The 16,539-nt window shown below is 39.5% G+C and overlaps 1 protein-coding gene across 3 annotated transcripts in view; it reads right to left on the reverse strand.

The window, feature by feature from the left end:
* WDPCP (WD repeat containing planar cell polarity effector) overlaps positions 1-16,342 on the reverse strand; it is a 157,312-nt gene extending 140,970 nt beyond the window's left edge. For 2 of the 3 annotated variants that reach the window (XM_074864905.1, XM_074864908.1), the window contains exons 1-2: positions 16,254-16,342; positions 13,340-13,421 (exon numbers count right to left, since the gene is read on the reverse strand). The gene's annotated coding sequence lies outside the window, so the exon portion shown is untranslated. Of the gene's footprint in view, positions 1-13,339; positions 13,422-15,827; positions 15,868-16,253 lie in introns of those variants that run through there. The other variant, XM_074864906.1, reaches the window with a different exon arrangement.
* Between the last annotated feature and the right edge of the window lie 197 nt (positions 16,343-16,539).

Here is a 16,539-nt window from a genome sequence, read left to right on the forward strand (position 1 = left end):
TCTAGTTGTACTGTTGCTTATTGGCAAGACTCAAACTCGAGCACTCGTCTCCATGAATGGCACCCGCTGCAAAAATCAGCATCAAAGGCCCAGCAGGAAACTTGAGAGATGAAGGCAGAGAAACAGCCTCCTCACCAGGAGCAGAAGTTCAGGAATGAAACCTGCTTAACTTCAAATACAGGTCCTTTATGAGGACAGTGATCTGTACTATCCCTTGAGATCAAAAGACTACAATGAGGCACATACATGCACGCATAAGGCCTAGGTGGGAGACTGGAAATATTTTCAGATCCTCAGAATATATTCAGCTTCTGATTAAGCCAGACAACAAAACCCTGAGGCTGTAATTCTCTTAGTCGCTATGCTGCGTGTCCTATCCAAGCCAACCTAAAACTTCAGCATATAGAAAACCATCTTGATACTCCCGTATCACAAATTTTTTGACTCCTCAGGTTCTATTTCACGATCATTAACATAATTATTCATCTGATCTCAAACTATTTGCTTGTCTTTCACTTTTAGTTTCTTAAGATCAAAAAGACCTTGCTAACAGGCAAAACTGGAGATGGTTAAAATGCTTTAAATAAAAAGCTGCAATTATATCTAAACAGATATTTTTATGTCACTTAAAAAAAATACGGTTTTTAAGTAAGGAGTGAAATGCTTTTAAAATAGGCAATATTATGTACGTAACCAAAATTTATACTGACAAAGCTTGCAACAGTCCAGGGGAAAAAACGTAACAAAACATAACAGAAACTGGCCATGGTACAATAACTATGAACAATATCAGAATCATCTGTATTAATTCTCAACACGGCATATATAGCTTCGCTATGTGTGATCTCTTAAACTGATAAAATCAAAGATCAGCAAACATAGATATGAATGTCATCTATATGAATGCCTGTTTCTTTACACACTGATGAATCTTTTCAGCCACAATAATTAACAAAGGAAAAGGAAGTCTACGGTATAGGCAGTTGCATATTTTGTTACAACTTCCCAGGTTACTGAAAATTCAGCGCACCTCTTAGCTGCATCACACCCAGTCTATGTTTCAAAAGAAATTGTTGAAAGAAAGATTTTTTTTTTTTTAATGGATTTTGAAAGAGCTCTGCCAGCAAAAGCGTTCCCAGTTTTGGAGGGGAAAATGTCATTATAGGCACCCTGCAAATGTCGTAGAACATGAGGAAATAGCATACAAGTGACCAAGTTTTCTAATCAGCTTGCAGTTACCTGATGAAATCACTACAAGGCAGAAGCATTTTGAAGCTTGCTTTTCTTTCACTGCAAGATTAATTTAAACTCTACTTTTAAAACCTTCCAAAACTGTTTATTACCATTCAAGTTGTGTATATGATTTGCGATCAACAGGTGTGACAAAACATGAACAAGCTTTTGAAAACCAAGAATAGGCTTATGTTAAACTGTTGTGGACCAGTTTAACATAAGGATGAAACCTGTTGTGACTGATTTTTAAATAAAACAGAGTTAAATTAATACCACTGACATTAATCATAATGGAACAATCACTATTTATGGTTTTTCTGTTAATTCTGGTAGTAAAACTCTGGATGTGGTCACAGAAATTATAAATCTGCATTTGTTATCTGGAAAACAAAACAATTATAGTAATCTTCTGCTATTACAAGCAATTGTCTTTAATTACCTCAATATATTACTTCATTGTCTGAAAAGACAGGATGTCAGTTTGAATAGCATTGGTTTGGCAGCCCCAAATTACCAACAACCATTAAAACAGTGCATGTTCTCTCTATTCCTTCCCCCAAAAGAGGATCTGAGCTCTCACAGAAGCTTGACTTTCTACCTTAGTATCACACAAAAATAAAAATTGAAATGAAAGGAATCAGACAGACGATTTCAAAAATTCCAAGTGGCATGTTCATGTCTTTTAAGTTTGTTCTTTGCATCATGCATATCTTTTAATTATCAATCATTTCACAGTTTGACCCACTCTTTTTACCAACCCATTTCTCATCTGACTCCAATTTACACCAAAGGTAAATGACAATATAATGGAAACAATGGCACTGCGCAAACAACCTGTTACTTGACAATAATTCTGCAGATGGCCATGCAAGGATGCCTTTACAGCATCAGCCAATCACTGGCAAATGTCTGGCTTCTACGGAGTTTAAAAAAAATTTTAAAAAATTGCAAAAATGAGAAAAAAAAAATTTTTAAAATCAGATATAGGAATTACCCACTACCATTACTGCTGTGAGTATATTATAGGTCAGCTTTCGACATGAAAATCAAACTAATGTCCTTTTGTGATAGTAAGATTGCAACACTTAAATTATGCATCCTTTTTGTAAACTTGGGCATCAGTAACTGGTTGAAGTCTTTGACCTTGTGTTTGTAATTCTGTAATTCCACATACGCCAAAGAAACTTCTGTCATTTACAAATTTTGGAATATGATTTGAACCACAAAGATTGTATTTCCTTTTTTTAAAAAAAACACTTCTGTATTGGTAGCTGGGGGGTTTGGGGGTGGCTTCTGTCAGAAGCTGCCAGAAGTTTCCCCTGTGTCCGACAGAGCCAGTGCCAGACGGCACCGAGACAGACCTGCTGCTGGCCAAGGCCGAGCCCATCAGCGACGGTGGTAGCGCCTCTGTGATAACGTGTTTAAGAGGAAAAAAGCAAACAAACTGTAAAGCTCAGCAGAGAGAGGAGTAAGAATATGTGAGAGAAGCAACTCTGCAGCCACCAAGGTCAGTGCAGAAGGAAGGGGGGAAGTGGTCCAGGTGCCGGAGCAGAGATTTCCCTGCAGCCCATGGCAAGGCAGCCTGTGCCCCTGCAGCCCGTGGAGGTCCACAGGGGAGCAGAGACCCACCTGCAGCCTGGGGAGGACCCCACACTGGAGTGGGTGGATGCCTGAAGGAGGCCGTGACACTGGGAAGCCCACGCTGGAGCAGGGTCCTGGCAGGACCTGTGGCCCCATGGAGAGAGGAGCCCATGCTGGAGCAGGTTTGCTGGCAGGACTTGTGACCCCGTGGGGGACCCACACTGGAGCAGTTGGTGAAGAGCTGCAGCCCATGGGAAGGACTCATGTTACAGAGTTCGTGGAGGACTGTCTCCCGTGGAAGGGACCCCACACTGGAGCAGGGGAAGAGTGTGAGGAGTCCTCCCCTTGAGGAGGAAGGAGCGGCAGAAACAACGGGTGATGAACTGACCACAACCCCCATCCCCTGCCCCTCTGTGGTGCTGGAGGGGCTGAGGGAGAGAAGTCGGGTGTAAAGTTAAGCCCAGGAAGAAGGGAGGGGTGGGGGGAAGGTGTTTTTAAGATTTGATTTTATTTCTCATTATCTTACTCTGATTTAATTGGTAACAGATTAATCTCCCCAAGTCGAGTCTGTTTTGCTGAGATGGTAACTGCTGAGTGATCTCCCTGTCCTTATCTCAACCCACGAGCCTTTCGTTGTATTTTCTCTTCCCTGTCCAGCTGGGGAGGAGAGTGATAGAGCAGCTTTGGTGGGCACCTGGCATCCAGCCAGGGTCAACCCACCACAACTTCATCCAGGATTTATCACTTTTTAAGGACATTATTTAAAAATGCATTAATTCTGAGCAATTTGGAAAAATGTTCTCTCAAATCAGAGCTGTGACTGACCATTCTAGTTAGCTGAAACATTTGGCTCTTTCCACTTTCACAGCTGTAAAAGATACGATTAAACTAACTTAGCCACACAAGTTTAACCTTCCACACTGGCAGTGCAAAACAAAACCAGTAAATGGCTTCAGCTGGAGGAAGCAGAGTTCAGTAATTTCTGTATTTTACACAAGTCTTTATTTTACAAAAGTCTCATTTATAGCTGATACAATAATAGGGGCCTTCTCACTTTCATCTGTGGATTTCATTTCCCAAAACCTTTGTCTGAGTTGGGCTTGCTCAAATTAAAGTCATAGCTGCTGTTACATTTCTTGTGATGCTTCCTTTCCACCACCTGTTAAGGGAAGCAGAAATATTTTCACCATTATCATTATTCCTTTACTTTTAAGCAGAAGGCCAACAGCATAATCTTCACACTAATCCATGAAACAGATGACAATTATTATATATATGTGAGAAAAAGATGCAGAATTTTCACTCTTCTGCTTCCTTGCCCTGTTCAGCAGATACTGCATTATTTCCTTTCATGATGATAACATTTCTTTGATCCCAGCAAAGAGATTTTTGAAAAATAGTTAGAAATAAATGTAGAATAACTAACTTACATGGCCTCAATTATAAAATGACATTTACTGCCGTTCATTCAGGCAGTTCATTCAGGCAGTTTTAAAATTCACAGCATGCCATCTTCGGAAAATCAAGCAGCAGTCCCTTCACAGGTATGCCACTCCTGTAGCTTTATGCAACGTCTGCACTCTCGTCCTTGAATTCCGAGTGACTAATAACCTTAGCACAGCACATATTTTAAAAGTACACTGATGCCAAAGTTGGCATTTATTCACTGACATTATAGGTGGCTTATTTTATAGGCTCCTTTTTAAGGAATATTCAACCACTTGCACATTGTGCATAATTTCAAGCTCACCGCAGTGAAGTTCAGCCATGTACTAGAACTGAATGTGTTGCATAGTTTTGCCAATCTGATTCAGAAAACAATCATGACAGCAGCACAGTTAATTTATTAAGTCATGTACTGAACAGGGATACAACTTGATATATTGCAAAGCAGAGAGGCAGAAAAAGCCACTTGGGGGGTTTCCTAATATCACATATAAAAACTTCTACCCAGAGAACAAAATAAACAAACTCTTTGCAAAAGAAGAAAGGTGATAAACATCATCACTGACAGATGCCAAAGAAGCTAGTCTAGCTATCTTTGTGGAATCTAAATATTTAATTTGCCCTTTGATGAAATGTCAAGTAATCAAGTTATTCTGAAATCAAATAGTCCCCTGAGGAGTAAGGTCTGCTTAACTACCTAAGTTTTTATTTAAATGAAACTGCCATCAATGCCACTGTTTCATTGTCTGAATTTTGTATTTTAACACAAGAACGGCACTGTGTCACAAGTTTTCCAGTACCAATCTTATACTGAGTTCCACATGAAGAAACCGTTTCAGGCAGCTGAAACAGTCATGAAGTTAACAACACTCCTAAGAGACAGGTGACTCTGCCAGCAGAGCGTTCAATGAACATTCTGAGCTTTCACATAGATTCTGTCACAAGCTGCACCTCATTCATTGACATTACATCATGAAGAATTTTGTTTCAATTTGAATGTATTAATTAAATTTACAAAGGAACTCTCTCAATATCTAAAAATTACCAACACTTAAAAAACATGTCTGCTTCCTCACATGTAACCACATATATAGACTGTCACAGGAGGTGCCTATTCACCATTCTGCTTTGTGTGACGGCCTTACCTTGTGCCCCCTAAGATCATGGAAGAGATCCTCCTGGAAGCTGTATCAAGGCATATGGATGACAGGGAGGTGACAGGGACAGCCAGCGTGGCTTCACAAAGGGCAAATCATGCCTGGCAAATCTGGTGGCCTCTTACCACAGAGTGACTGTGTTGGTGGACAAGGGAAGGTCAACTGATGTCATCTATTTTGACTTCTTTAAGGCCTTTGACACAGTCCCACACAACATCTCTGCCTCTAAATTGGAGAAATACGGATTTGACAGATGGACCATTCCATGGATAAGGAATTGGCTGGATGGCTACATCCAAAAAGTTGCAATCAACAGCTCAATGTCCAAATGGAAATCAGTAACAAGTGGTATCTTTCAGTGTCTGTTTTGGGACTGGTAATGTTCGATATCTTTATTAATGACATAGTGGGACTGAGTGCACCTTCAGCATGTCTGCAGATCACACCAAGCTGAGTGGTGCAGCTGATATGCCTGATCAGTGGGATGCCACCCAGAGGGACCTTGACAGGCTTGAGAAGCAGACCAGTGTTGACCTCATGAAGTTCAGCCACGCCTACTGCAAGATCCTGCACCTGGGTCAGGACAATCACCAATATCAGTACAGCCTGGGGGATGAATGTATTGAGAGCAGAGGAGGACTTGGGGATATTGGTAAATGAAAAATGAGGTTACGAGTCAGCAATGTGTGCTCGCAGCCCAGAAAGCCAATTGCATCCTCATAAAAAGAAAGAGGGCCAACAGGTTGAGGGAGGTGATTCTCCTCCTCTACTCCACTCTCATGAGACCACACTGCATCCAGCTGTGGGGACCCCAGCACAAGAAAGATGTGGACCTGTCCAGAGAAGAGCCATAGAAAAGACTGGAGGGACGGAACATCTCTCCTATTAAGAAAGGCTGAGAGAGTTGGGTTGTTTTAGCCTGTAGAAGAGAAGGCTCTGGAGAGACCTTACTGCAGCCTTTTAATACTTAAAGGGGGCTTATAAGAAAGATGGAGAGAGACTTTTTACATGAGGGTCTGTAGAGACAGGACAAAGGACAATGGTTCTAATCTGAAAGAGGGTAGATTTAGATTAGAAGAAATTCCTTACTGTGAGGGTGGTGAGACACTGGAACGTGTTGCCCAGAGAAGTTGTGGCTGCCCCCTCCCTGGCAGTGTTCAAGGCCAGGTTGGACGGGGCTTTGAGCAACCTGACCTAGAGGAAGGCGTCCCTGCCCACAGCAGGGGGGTTGGACTAGATGAGCTTTAAAGGTCCCTTCCAACCCAAACCATTCTATGTTTCTATGATAAAAGCAGTAGGCAACTCGTTGCAACTCACTGCATTACATTCACTGCATCTGGTCAAGTTACCAAAACAAAAACCAGCAAAACAATGGATTGGGAAGCATCTACTTAAAATACACAGCTCAGGTAAAAAAAGAGTGGAAATACTTTTGTACAATAGCTCATTAAGCTTTACATTTGCTTCTGTTTTTCTTTATACTATTATTTAAAGAACAGTCAATATAACCATTATCAAATATAATTACAGAAAATTGTAATGACAACTGGTAATAGCAGTGATTTTGAAGTCCATATAGACTTATTCTTTCAACATATATTTGTAATGCATTTTACAAGCCTTCCATTTCTCAAGGAAGACAGGCTCAACATTTACAAAATACCTAAGTGTCCTCCAAAAATCCAGAATATTTTTTGAAGGTGCATTTCTTAAGAGTTTGGTCATTTCTGTCCAAAAATTACATAACAAGATGGTATTATTACCCCTAGGCTGATATGCTTGCTTTCTAAGAGTCGCATTCAAACAGATCATTATCTCTCAGACTTTATAACCGCATCTGCAAGATAGTGTCTCACACTACCTGCTCAGAAGTTTGGGTACAACTGCCTGAGACCAACTGTGATGGAAAAACAGCCTATTAACCTTCAGTAGGCCTCAGCTCCCATTAAAAGGTATGCGGTAATTCAGAGCCCATGAGTGGCTCTCAGCAGGCAAGCTGGTGGCCACCAGTACTGCAGTGGAGTTCCCAGCAGTGACAGCAGATCTTGCAGTAGGGCTGCGATACTCCACTAGCTTTCATTACGGAAATCTGCAACATTAATTTGGCAAGAACTGAGTCTAGCATTGCAGTTAGACTAAGGATGCTGTTAATGAAATTCCACTCATTGATGTCCCACATGGGTATGTTGTATACCTATACTTATAGTCCTGATATCCACATGACGAAAGACAAAACCATATTAAATTGCATTTATTATGCATCTTAAATCATCTGGAGTACGCTGCTCTTTCGAATCCTCTCTGCAGTTTTTTAGTCTTTAAATCATGTTTCCCCCCCCCCATCTGATTAGTCAGGCAAGTCACAATGGTCCAATTTCACAGGCAGCTGGCCCGCTATTGTTAAAAAAAAAAACCCTCGTGAAACTCTAAGCAGGTATGAAATATTGCAGTATTAACATTTTCCTGGACACTATCTACATCAGTCAAAAGTCCAAAAAGGAAAAAAGTCAGCTACAGGTGGAAAAGAACCCTACTATTTCTCTAAAGACTGTAGATCTTAATTTTCCAACAGAAATGTACCACTTGCCCTTGCTCTAACTAATACTGAGATACTTAATCATATAGTAAGAAATATATTCATGTTAGAGATTTTCTAAACCTTTTAGAAATACTCTTTTGCTCTTTCCCCAGAATCTTGTAAGCTGGGGACTCCTAAAATAGCTTTCCTATAAAATATGGCATATATATGTTATAAAAACATAAAGGTTTAATGAGCATATTTTTGACTAAAGTTCACTAATGGGTTTGCCAAATTAACCAGCCCAGAATTGTGTAAATATATCATTAAACCCCATATTGTATTTGCATATTACCTGTCTCTTAAGAGTGTATTTGTCCTCTGTTTTGGCATTTTACATATTTACAAAGATACTCTAAAATTTTGCCTTACTAAGAAAAATTGCATAGAATAAGAAAAACTTCTGTGGTAACTTTGGAATCTTTTAACTTGTAAATTAGCAATGAAAGCACTGAGATAAGTCTTTGGAAGTATATTTGAAGTTTTAATGAAAGAGTCAGATTACAAAAGGCCATAGTGGGAGTTTTATATGAAGAAGCTTTAAAGTTAGTTGCAATGTATTAAAAAACAACATTCAAATAAATTATTTTTCACTGCAGTATGCCAAGTTTTTCGAGATAGAATTAAAATTGGGCTTTCATTTTAGACCAAGTAAAGCATAATATTAGACTATAATACTGCATATACTAGTGAGATCCAAATGCCCACGGTGTTGCAAGAGAACATTTTCCCTCAGGCATTTGAAATTTAATGCTTCTTTAATATTCTCTGTTGGATATTGTTAGAATGGAATTTCAAATATTTCCTGCAATTTGAGTTAAAGATTACTGAATAATGCTGAGCAGCAAAAAATTTTTGAAGCGTACATCTAAAGCTGGCATAGTAGCTTAATGTCCTGTTGTTTCTTGCTTTAGCAAAATTAATTTCTACAGTCTTCAACCATGAATTCAAGCACCACCTGGAGATACAAACCCATAATTTAACTGTGGTGTATTTCTAGCTCCCTTGACTAATACACTGAGGCTAGACCCTGTATGTCAGGCAGCTATAAAAGGAAAAGGCCATTTCATAGCAATACTTTATATTCTCCTAAGTCAGACAGCAGGCAACTTGAAAAACAGTATCTGGCCCATTATTGTAGATAAATGGGATTACCTGACATGAAATAAGTGTACATGGTTTTGCCTATATTAAAAGTATATATTCTACTATATAGTCAAGAGTAACACCTTTCCGATAGGACTCAACGTATTCAAAAGGCTTTTAATTAACCTCTTCACCATACATGTGTTAGTGCATTACCATGGTTACTCCATACAGGTAAGGGTACACCGCAAATTAAACCTAACAAAAAGGCATAGTTGTATCATTCTAGAAACAAACTAGAAAAAGACTAATGATAATCATGATTCCCTTCACTTGATTACTTCATGGAGAAGCCTCCTTCATCCAAAGACACAGCTACTTTCTTTTCCATCATTTGTGTCACAATGTAAGCAGTCACGCTCCCGATTTCGTTCCATGGCTATTGCTCCCTTATCACTCATACTGGGCACATGCAGACTTACTCCTTGGCTCTCTCCTACAGGAAGCCAGGAATTCCCCTCAGAATGGCCTGGAATGCTGCTTCAGACAGTATGACTGCTGTGAGTTCAGATGAAGTAATTCCTCAACACCACCCAGCCAGGTAAGGCAACTCTACTAAATGCCTTCGCGACACACCCAAAAGTTTTAAACATTGATCCTCAGTCTCATGCTGCAAGAAAACTATTCTCACTGGTTCCAACACAACCCTCATCGACACTCTGAACTGAAAAGCAAACAAAAATATATGTATGCACGTTCTCGAGCTGCAGGAAACTCAAACTTATGTAACATGGGTATGGCCAATAGAATCCACACAGCTGGAATCATGGGCCTACACTTTTATTAAGAGATGGGGACAGTTTAGCCTTGCAGTGTACAACTGATTGAATACAAGCACGTGCAGAAATTGAGTACTTGTGTTTAAGTGAGCAGAATGAATAAATACAATTTTTTCTTTTTTTCCCTCAAGGATCAGTAAAAACACTGAATATGGAGAGTACTATAAGCAACACTAAAGCCATCCATGGACTCTGCTGCTGCATAAAAATCAATCTGGACAAAGTTTCCAAAAGCAGGCCAGACAGCAAAATGAATCTGTGCAGCAGCAGAAAAACCTCCATACAGAACCTAATGTGTTTAGTTGGCTCTTAAGTTTATTACTGATAAATCCATATTTTGTAAGTTACATTTCACATATGAATAATGTCATTAAGATAAAAATTGATCAGTATTTTCATTCTGTAAAGAGTTAGTTTTTAAACAGTTAACTTTAAAAAGTCAACATCATAAGACATCATTCTCCCTCCACAGATATTTCCAGTCCTATTTTCTTTAAAATATCATTCAATACTTGGGGGAAAAAAAAAAGAGAAAAATTCAATCTGTATAATGGCAGCTATTAACAACTTAGTTCTGTGAAAATACAGAAACAAATACAAATGCATATTGTAAAACTAAGATGAAATATTCTAAGCAAACTGTGTGATCATAATTCATAGCAATAACCTTAATGGGAACAGCACTTGTAATTATGTGACAGGTTTGGCATGGAAAAGCATCCATCAGTCATTCTGACATGGAAAGGATGGATAAAGGAAGCAGATGGATTCACCCGCCTGCACTGAGTCTAAAAATGTGAAGTAATCATTATGGCTGGTAACTTTTTGTATGAAAATGTATTCCTTGATTATCAGGTTATAACGAACAAGTGCAGAAGACAGTCATATAAGAGAAAAAGCAAACATTTATTTTCAGTAGAAGTGGTTTCACCACTTGACTAAATGCTTACCTCATTTTAAAAAACTTAAAAGGACATCAGCTTAATGTTTAAGTCTAGTTTGGGGAGGGCAGGGAATTGGTTTTGGGGGTTTTTTGTTGCTGTTTTTTATTGTTGTCATGGATTAATTTAAGATTACAAGGTTTGATTTTGTAGAACTTGAATTGTTACACGTGTAATTTCTCCTTTGGAATACCAACCTGACTCTTCTGATTGGGGTTAAAACGCATCAACACTTTTATGTGTTTTTTTAAAACAGGAGGAAACTGAATGAAGAAGCTATTGCATAATACCAAGATAATTTTTAGATGTTCATAAAAAGGCAGATTTTCATTACTCACATGCTTACAGCTAATGCATTAACCTGCTAGTTTTACTGAACATACTAACAAGCTGGTATAACCCTCATTCAAAAGCAGCAATGTCATGGATATGCCTTGGAAACTCACCATATCAACAAAAACAATTTCATGACACTCCAAAAATCCAATCAGGCAAGGAAATGTACCATTCCTTGTGATCAAGGTAACATTCTTTTCACATGAATCCCTAATCTGACACTCTTCTTGTTGCATTTTAATTAGGAAGTCACATTTCCCAAGGAAATTGCCGTATTACTTTTATACAGTCTGCATGGAAAAAAAAAATAAAATCTTTAGATGCACTTTAATGCAAGTGTTTCAAATAGTTAACTAACTGAATCCGTGATGTCCAGATTATGGATTGGCATTTTGCATCACAAATGTACATTTAGGTTCCATGGTCTGGAAACCCACTTAGCAGAACAACCAGACAGCAAATACAGAAAAGCACTTTCTGTCGTACTCATGCCGCTCTCCTATTTGCAAAGGGTGCTTTTACTCCTCCCCTCTCGCCATTTCCCATCTCCCAAGGGTTTGCAAAAGCCTCTACCACCTGAGTTCACCTACCATGGGAAGAACTACCTAATTCACTCAGAAGTTACAAGTCACAACCAACCTCCTCCACACGTTGACATTAGTGAGTAGAAAATCCACACATTGCTGTCACAAAGTGTCTGTTCAACAAAAGATAGGTTTGTGTTAAGGTAAAAGAGAATCCAGTAAGACTATTTCTCATACACCAGGAACACAATTCTTCTGTTCTCTTTGTAATAATTCAGAGATCAACTTTGCTGAATTTACAGCCAATATACCAAAGTCTTTGTGTGTGTGTGTGGGCACATGCGTTTTGGTTGCATGGGGTTTTTTTAACAGGGATTCTCTGTACCCTGTACTTCTAAGAACTGTGAGAAACCCTCTAGAAATGGTTCACAGATGGTAGATCTTCCAGGGCCTCTCAGCTTTGCCTACAACGGGGTTGCTATTATCAAGCCACTGTGCTACCACAACCCCTAGTCGGTGACGGAGCCCTGCAACACCTGAACCTCACTCCAGGCACTGGAGGCCTACGAGCATCAAGCCAGTCACCTCAGATCTACCTACGCACAGACAGCAAAGGAGGCCTTAACTATCACAGTGTCCTCTATCAAACATACAACATGTGTTTGTACTATTAACCTACTTAGAAATAAGAAACAAAAAGGAACATTCTGGTCACAATTTTTATTAAGATTTAACTCATGAATAGTTCATAAAGATTACTGATACATATTACAAGCACGCTATACATGATTTGTGTCTTTTCAGTCAGTAGGCACATGAGTACAGAATATTTTATGGCATCCTATCCCCCTATTAAAAACATATTAAAGGTTGTAGAAATCAATCAATGAATGATTAATTACCTCTAATTATGTAAAAACCCAACAAAACTATTAAGACGTAACAACGAAGCCATAGGATAAAATGAAACCAGTTCCAAAGAAGGTAAAGTTTCTCTTTAAGACAGAAAGTTTTCTGAACCACAGCAAAAAAATCAGGGTTATAAGCAGAATTTCTAGATATGTCAGTTTCTTCACACCATTTAATGTATATGCAGCCTCACATAACTGAAGTTTAGAAATGAAGAGTGAAAAATTGGTTTTGGACATTAGCACTAGGAATACAAAAAAATAAATAATGTATAAAAATGTAAATTCTTAAGGAAAAACGTACCTATATTAATTTTCTAAACTAAGATTTTAATTGTTCTTGCTTGTATCGATATCTTTATCTTTTTTAAACTCACAGATTTCTCGTATACCTTTAAAAATAGCTTTTGATCCTCTTAATCTTATTTCAGTACTTTTTTGTAATGCTTTATTTCTGAAAAATTCCTTATTATTATTCCTTTGGATCATAACCCAGAAGAATTTCCAAAACTATTCCAATTCTACTATTATTTCTAAGATTGAAACTGGCCATTATACTTTTTTTTACAGTCTTAAACATTTTAAACTTTAATTATATCACACAGACATGCTGCAGGTAAATGCATGAGATAAAAGAAAAACAGTATTATACATGGAGATGATAAAAAGATAACTTCACAAATTATTGAAAATTAAGTGTAAAAACTTACCTAAAAAAATTCATCAATTTCTATAGATGGCAATGAAGAAAAAGAAAATCCCATCCAAAATACTGTTAAAGAACACAGCCAGCTGTTAACAGAGAATAATTCATTTTAAAACATAGAAAAAAAATAGCAAAGAATTCTGGCAGACTACCCTTCAAAACTATTAGTTGCCTTGAAAAATAATACTTAATCCCCGCAAAATGGAGATTAAAACATCTTGAGTATTGTGTTGTCTAATTACACCAATTTCCAAGTAATTCAGTATCTTTTGAGTGCAAAAACTGTAAAGTATATTTCAAGAATTAGACGAGTGTCCAATCCACACGCACACTAAATTTCCATTACTTCTTTTGCACATAATGTTTCCATTTATGTAGCTCTTCAGTTTAAAGCGCTGCACAAAAGACACATACTCATAAAACATGAGGTAATCATTAAAGAATATTTAAAAATCACATCAACACCTTATGATCTCAAAAAATACTGGCAACGGAAGATGCAAAAGTGGCAAGAAAATTATGAGACAATAACAAACTGGAGGAATTCTGAAGACTGTGACAAAGTTGACAGGAAAAACAGCATTAAATTTAGAATGAAAATATCAAAAACTTTGAAAAGGTTATAAGACTAATGATCAGCAAAAATAAGTCAAATGCATCACGCTTCTTGAAGATCAAGAGAAGATGAAAGATTTGGAAGAGAAGATTTAGCAGTCTGGGTTCAGAAGCTCAAACACAGTGTGTTTATAGATTCCTACAGTCTGAAGACAGTGGCATGATTTAACAGCATGAGAAACACGACCAAGAACTAACCCTTCCTACAACACCAGAAAGGTTTCTACCCAGAAGCAAAGGGTGTATTTTAAAAAATAAAAAACACCAGGAAAAGGAACTGTAAAAACCAGATAGACAAAAGCATGTCATTTACATTTTGCTTGGAAGATATTAAAGCTTAACAAGTAGAAACAAAATTTAAGCCAAATAAAACCAAAATGGTAGAATTGTTAAGTTTTTGTAACTTTAAAAATTACACCACGTTCGTAAAAGGTGAAACTTTAAGGTATCTTTAGTTAAACTAGCACAAAATACAGTGCAGTCTTAAACCAATTTAACTCTATCTTGGATTAATTATACTGGGAACAGATTTAAAATAAACTGATACACATCTCTGAGAAATAAAAGCATTTACACATGGCTTTGCACCATATTCATTACAAATCACTTTCAACATAAGATATGTTGTTATCTTCAATGACAATTCAAGGAGCACAAGCTTGGGCAAAAAAAAATGAGGGAGCCTTACCTACAGAAGAAAGTTTGATTAGCTTAACTGAAATCCACTAAACCAATAGAGTCTGCTGTGCTGACACACAGAAATCAGCTTACAGCATGCTAGCATTGATTTAGCTGAAAATTGATAAGGAATCAATTTAAACTGAACCAATTATGCTGAGTGGAAATTACCTTATGCAGGTCCACATCAGGTTTGGTCTACTTTTAAATCTTAAATACTCTTAAAATAGTGTTAATTAAGTCTGTACAACATCTAAGTGTGAAAAAGGTTAGAGTCACCAGGGCAAAACATTTTAGGACACTCTGACTGGAAAACAAGCTTGCTTCTACTTACCAACCTTCTCTACATTTCCCAACATGCCAGACCTCAGCTTTGCTTGCAGCAATTTGGCTTTCGATATCCCCAGAAGGGAACTTAGGTACAATCTTCATTCATATTAAAAATGTACAGGTTTTAACTGATATAAATCAGTATAGACATTTAAAATAAATGAAGTGTGACTGTACCTTTTCAACTCTGACACTGCAGTTTTCTGTACTGCAGAAGCTGTCAGAGGTTCAGCTAAAGCCTTGCTCAAGCCACAGAAGTTTTGAGTTACGGCATTACCACGATTAGGAACAAGACTCACTAAAATGAGAGCACTTTGCATGACAAGCATAAATACTTACATTTTAGACCCACTGCCCTAAAAAACTAACTTCTTATTTCTGTCTGAGAACTGAAGAAGAAATTGCATCAGTGTACACGCTGTTTAGATTATTTTTTAAAAAGTTCCAATGACTGTAAGGACTAGAGTAAGATTTAAAACTAATCCTGCAGAAGAATATTCGGACAAGTGAGACTTCACTAAATACTTAACTAAATTACAGAATTTGTCCAATAAGGAACTCTGTCAGGATCCAAGAAAAAAATAATCCACTGTCCCATCCAAGCCTCTCTTCTATAGCAACAACATAAGTTTAAGAATCTGTGGGGTTTGCTGATGTATTTATGCCCGTATCAGCCTCACTTTAGGCACAGACCAAAAGAGTTTACTTCAGCCAACAATCCAAAATACAACTAAATTAATAGTTTTATTTTCGTTCAACAAGTCACTAGGTTAGTCACGCTGTTTTAACAGCAGAATAGCCCAGGTAAGCTCTCACTAAATAAAAGGGAACGGCCAAGGGCAAGGATTTTATGAAGGGTAGCTATGCACCTTCTCCTGAAGGGCAGACAGGTACCACAGGCAGCAGGGAGAAAGGAAGCGAGGAAAGAAACCCGGCGCCTGCGCGGGAGCCCGAGGCAGCACCCGAGGGCAGCGGGTTTGGGGCTCCCCGGAGGCGTGGGTGCCCACACAACTTCCCAGGAGGAGGCCAGGCCTGAGGGAAAGCCGGACAAGAGGCTGCGGCGCGGAGAAAGCACAGGGAAACCTCTGCCCTCCCTCACCGCGCCCGGGGCTCGGGCCTGAGGAGAGGAGCTGCCGGCCGCCCCCCGCCCCCCCCGGACTCACTGAGGTGACGGACGCTGCGCAACGGCCGCGCAACCCCGGTAGGGCGGGCGCGGGGGAGGTGGGAGGGCCCGGAACCCCGCCGGAGTGCCCACCCCAGGGAAGGGCGCGGCCAGGCCGCGCACCCGAACCCACCGAGCGCTCCCAGGAGACGGGGCAGCGGCGGGGGAGCGCCGCCCGCCGCCAGTGCCGGAGTGTCTCCCGCCCGCGCCGCTCCCCGGCCTCCCGTCACCTAGCAACCACCGAAGCGCCGCCACCTGCGCACGCGCGGCAGCCACGCACTCTCGCGGCACGCGGCGTCCCCGGCCGGCGCCTCCCGCGCTCATGCGTCTCTCCGCTCCCACCGGAGCAGAACGCGCGCAAAGCCTGGCGCATGCGCCAACCGAAACGCCCGCGCTGTTGCGCCCCCGCCGGCTCCCCT

The sequence above is a fragment of the Strix uralensis genome, chromosome 3, assembly GCF_047716275.1.
Source record: "Strix uralensis isolate ZFMK-TIS-50842 chromosome 3, bStrUra1, whole genome shotgun sequence".
In the NCBI taxonomy this organism is placed as follows: Eukaryota; Metazoa; Chordata; class Aves; order Strigiformes; family Strigidae; genus Strix; species Strix uralensis.